Consider the following 5,000-nt stretch of genomic DNA (forward strand, 5'->3'; position numbering starts at 1 on the left):
ACTTCCCCTCACCCTACCCTCTCTCTCCCTCTATTCCCCTCACCTTTCCTTCTCTGTTCCCCTCACCCTACCCTCTCTCTCCCTCTATTCCCTTCACCCTTCCCTCTCTCTCCTTCCCTTCCCCTCACCCTCCCCTCTCTCTCCCTCACTTCCCCTCACCCTACCCTCTCCCTCTCTCCCTTCCCCTCACCCTACCCTCTCCCTCCCTTCCCCTCACCCTACACTCTCTCTCTCTCCCTTCCCCTCACCCTATCCTCTCTCTCCTTCTCTTCCCCTCATCCTACCCTCTCCCTCTCTCACTTCCCCTCACCCTACCCTCTCTTTCCTTCCTTTCCCCTCACCCCTCTCTCTCACTTCCCCTCACCTTCCCCCTCACCCTACCCTCTCTCCTCTATTCCTCACTTCCCTCCCCTCACCCTACCCTCTCCCCTCTTCCTCACTCCCTCTCTCTCCCTCCCCTCACCCTACCCTCTCCCTCTCTCCCTTCCCCTCACCCTACCCTCTCCCTCCCTTCCCCTCACCCTACCCTCTCTCTCTCTCCCTTCCCCTCACCCTACCCTCTCTCTCCTTTCTTTCCCTTCACCCTACCCTCTCTCTCCCTCACTTCCCCTTACCCTACCCTCTCTCTCCCTCACTTCCCCTCACCCTACCCTCTCTCTCCTTTCTTTCCCCTCACCCTACCCTCTCTCTCCTTTCTTTCCCCTCACCCTACCCTCTCCCTCTCTCCCTTCCCCTCACCCTACCCTCTCTCTCCCTCCCTTCCCCTGACCCTACACTCTCTTTCTCTCCCTTCCCCTCACCCTACCCTCTCTTCCCCTTACCCTACCCTCTCTCTCCCTCTCTTCCCCTTACCCTACCCTCCCTGTTCCTTCCCTTCCCCTCACCCTACCTTCTCTGTTCCCCTCCCTCTCCCTCCCTTCCCCTCACCCTACCCTCTCTATACTTCCCTTCCCCTCACCCTACCTTCTCTGTTCCCCTCCCTCTCCCTCCCTTCCCCTCACCCTACCCTCTCTCTCTCTCGTTCCCTTCCCCTCACCCTACCCTCTCTCTCCCTCTGTTCCCCTCACTTCCCCTCTCCAGCAGAGACATCAACCGCCGTTTGAAGGTGAACTGGACGCCGTTAATCTGATGCTAGTGGTGACTGGGAGTGAGAGCGAAGAAGGCGCTCGGCGAGGGAGAGTGAAGGAGAGAGAAAGAGGGAACGAGGGAGAATGACAGAGAGAAGGAGGGAACGAGAGAAGGAGGGAGCGAGAGAGAGAGTGGCAGAGAGGAGGGAGGCGAGGGAGAGTAGCACAGAGAAGGAGGGAGTGAGGGAGAGTGGCAGAGAGAAGGAGGGAGCGAGGGAGAGTGGCAGAGAGGAGGGAACAAGGGAGAGTGGGGAGAGGAGAGAGTGAGGGAGAATGGCAGAGAGAAGGAAGGATCAAGGGAGAGAGAAAGAGGGAACGAGAGAGAATCACAGAGAGAAGGAAGGAACGAGGGAAGGAGGGAGCGAGGAAGAGTAGCAAAGAGGAGAGGGCGAGGGAGAGTGGCAGAGAGAAGGAGGGAACAAGGGAGAGTGGCAGACAGAAGGAGAGAGCGAGGGAGAGTGGCAGAGAGAAAGAGGGAGTGAGGGAGAGTGGCAGAGAGGAGAGAGCGAGAGAGTGTGGCAGAGAGAAAGAGAGAGCGAGGGAGAGTGGCAGAGAGAAGGAGGGAGTCAGGAAGAGTGGCAGAGGGAAGGAGGGAGTGAGGGAGAGTGGTAGAGAGAAGGAGGAAGTGAGGGAGAGTGGCAGAGAGAAGGAGGGAACGAGGGAGAGTGGCAGAGAGAAGGAGAGAGCGAGGGAGAGTGGCAGAGAGAAGGAGGGAACGAGGGAGAGTGGCAGAGAGAAGGAGAGAGCGAGGGAGAGTGGCAGAGAGAAGGAGAGAGCGAGGGAGAGTGGCAGAGAGAAGAAAGGGGCGAGGAAGAGTGGCAGAGAGGAGAGAGCGAGAGAGAGTGGCAGAGAGAAGGAGGGAACGAGGGAGAGTGGAAGAGAGAGGGAAGGAGCGAGGGAGAGTGGCAGAGAGGAGAGAGCAAGGGAGAGTGGCAGAGAGAAGGAGGGAGCGAGGGAGAGTGGCAGAGAGAAGAAAGGGGCGAGGAAGAGTGGCAGAGAGGAGAGAGCGAGAGAGAGTGGCAGAGAGAAGGCAAGAGCGAGGGAGAGTGGCAGAGAGGAGAGAGCAAGGGAGAGTGGCAGAGAGAAGGAGGGAGCGAGGGAGAGTGGCAGAGAGAAGAAAGGGGCGAGGAAGAGTGGCAGAGAGGAGAGAGCGAGAGAGAGTGGCAGAGAGAAGGAGAGAGCGAGGGAGAGTGGCAGAGAGAAGGAGGGAGCGAGGGAGAGTGGCAGAGAGAAGGAGGGAGCGAGGGAGAGTGGCAGAGAGAAGGAGGGAGCGAGGGAGAGTGGCAGAGAGAAGGAGAGAGCGAGGGAGAGTGGCAGAGAGAAGGAGGGAGCGAGGGAGAGTGGCAGAGAGAAGGAGAGAGCGAAGGAGGGAGAGTGGCAGAGAGAAGGAGAGAGCGAAGGAGAGTGGCAGAGAGAAGGAGGGAGCGAGGGAGAGTGGCAGAGAGAAGGAGGGAGCGAGGGAGAGTGGCAGAGAGGAGAGAGCGAAGGAGAGTGGCAGAGAGAAGGAGAGAGCGAAGGAGAGTGGCAGAGAGAAGGAGGGAGCGAGGGAAAGTGGCAGAGAGAAGGAGGGAGCGAGGGAGAGTGGCAGAGAAAAGGAGAGAGCGAAGGAGAGTGGCAGAGAGAAGGAGAGAGCGAGGGAGAGTGGCAGAGAGAATGATAGAGCGAGAGAGAGAGAAAGAGGGGGCGAGGGAGAGTGCAGAGAGACAGAGAGAAGGAGAGAACGAGAGAGTGACATAGAGGAGGGAGCAACGGAGCGTGAAAGAGAGAATCAGGGAGTGGGAGGTGGAGTGAGAGAAAGAGGGGTTGGAGGGGAATGAGAAAGAGAGATTGAGTTGAGGGGAGTGAGGCAAAGGGAGGAGACGAGAAAAGGAAAGGAGAATGAGAGAAAGAGGAGGCGTTGAGTGTGAATATGAGAAAGAGACAGAGATGGTTAGCGGAAACAGGAAAGAAAAGAGAGAGCGAAGGAAAGGGGGGAGAGAAAGCGGGGAGGGAGGGAGAGAGAGAGTAAGGGAAGGAGGGAGGGAGGGAGGGAGGGGGAGAGGGAGGGGGAGGGAGAGGGAGAGGGAGAGGGAGAGGGAGAGGGAGAGGGAGAGGGAGAGGGAGAGGGAGAGGGAGAGGGAGAGGGAGAGGGAGAGGGAGAGGGAGAGGGAGAGAGGGAGAGGGAGAGAGAGAGAGAGAGAGAGAGAGAGAGAGAGAGAGAGAGAGAGAGAGAGAGAGAGAGAAAGAGAGAGAAAGAAAGGGATGCAGACAGACAGATACAGAGAGACGAAGATAGACAAAGACAAACGGACAGGAGAAAGAGAAAAGAGAGCAAGAGAGGATAATTATCAAAGACTATGCACATGAATCAAGCCAACCAGGAGAGCAGACCTTAAACACACACGATGGATTCCTAATTTTTGCATCCTTAGTATTAGTACACGCTATGCAACCTGCTAGGGAATTATCGAGAAACTTCCCTGACAGCTGTGAGAGTGACAGGGTGATAGGGCTACTGGTTGGCACGGAGGAAGGGAGGAAGGGTGATAGAGTAACAGGGCGATAGGTTGGCCGAGAAGAAGGGTTAGTAGATTGACAGGATAACTAGGTGGCAGAGTAACAGGGGGAAAGGGTGATGGTGACTGCAGTTAAGTGACAGGGAAAAATAGGGTGAATGCAACAGAGCAACAGACTTGAAGTGTAACAGGGTAACAAGCTGACAGGGTAGAAGGGTCACTGAACAACAGGTTGACAAGCTTGAAAAATAACCATATTATTGCAAGGGAACGACAGGCTGGCAGGGTAAAAGGGCAACAGGGTAACTGCAGCAGGGGGAACGCGGCAGCAGGGCAAGAGGATGACGGCAGCAGACCCGCGAGCAGCGAACAAAAGAGCACAGCAGTGGACGCCCCGAAGCTAAATCACTTTATAATGGCCATAGGTTCACTTACAAGCCATATGCGTCGCCCTGGGGGTTGTGCCGAGGGTGAGAAACAAGCGTGAAATGGAGTGAGGATGGAGGGAAGGAGAGGGAATTAGTGTGAACGGATAATTAAAGAGGATGCCAGTTGGGATGGCGCAGAGCGGGGCGGCGGTGGCGGCGGCGGCGCATCTGAGGGGACTTTCTTTTTGCCTTTTCTTGGGGGGGGGGGGCATTGATGTACATATGGGGCATTGCACATTAGGACGGACGGATACATACATACATTCATACGTACGTATAAAAAAAATCTGTCTATCTATCTCTTTCTCTCTCTCCCCTCTCTCTATCTCTTTTTTTTTCCCTATCTTTCTCTTTCTCTTTCTCTCACTCACTCACTCACTCACTCCCTCACTCACTCTCTCACTTCTCTCTCTCTTCTCTCTCTCTCTCTCTCTCTCTCTCTCTCTCTCTCTCTCTCTCTCTCTCTCTCTCTCTCTCTCTCTCTCTCTCTCTCTCTCTCTCTCTCCTATGTTACCTCATCCTTTTGAGATGTACGTAATCACTTGTCTCAATAAACTCGTCAAAGTCAAAGTCAAAGTCTCTCTCTCTCTCTCTCACTCTCAGTCTCACTCTCAGTCTCACTCTCATTATATATATATATATATATATATATATATATATATATATATATATATATATATATATATATATATATATATATATATACGATGTGTGTGTGTGTGTGTGTGTGCGTGTGTGTGTGTGTGCGTGTGGGTGTGTGTGGTGCGTCGTGTGTGTGTGTGTGTGGTGTGTGTGTGTTGTGTTGTGTTGTGCTGGTGCGCATGTGCGTCAGTGCGTGTGCGTGTATATGTATGAATATATCATTAAATCCAATGTTTGCAGACACAAAACAAACACAAAAATGTATCCAGCGCTATTAACTATTACAAACACGAGAATTAAAAGAACTT

The sequence above is a fragment of the Penaeus japonicus genome, unplaced genomic scaffold (assembly GCF_977035675.1).
Source record: "Penaeus japonicus unplaced genomic scaffold, GWHDUDI00000001_assembly GWHDUDI00000026, whole genome shotgun sequence".
Classification (NCBI taxonomy): domain Eukaryota; kingdom Metazoa; phylum Arthropoda; class Malacostraca; order Decapoda; family Penaeidae; genus Penaeus; species Penaeus japonicus.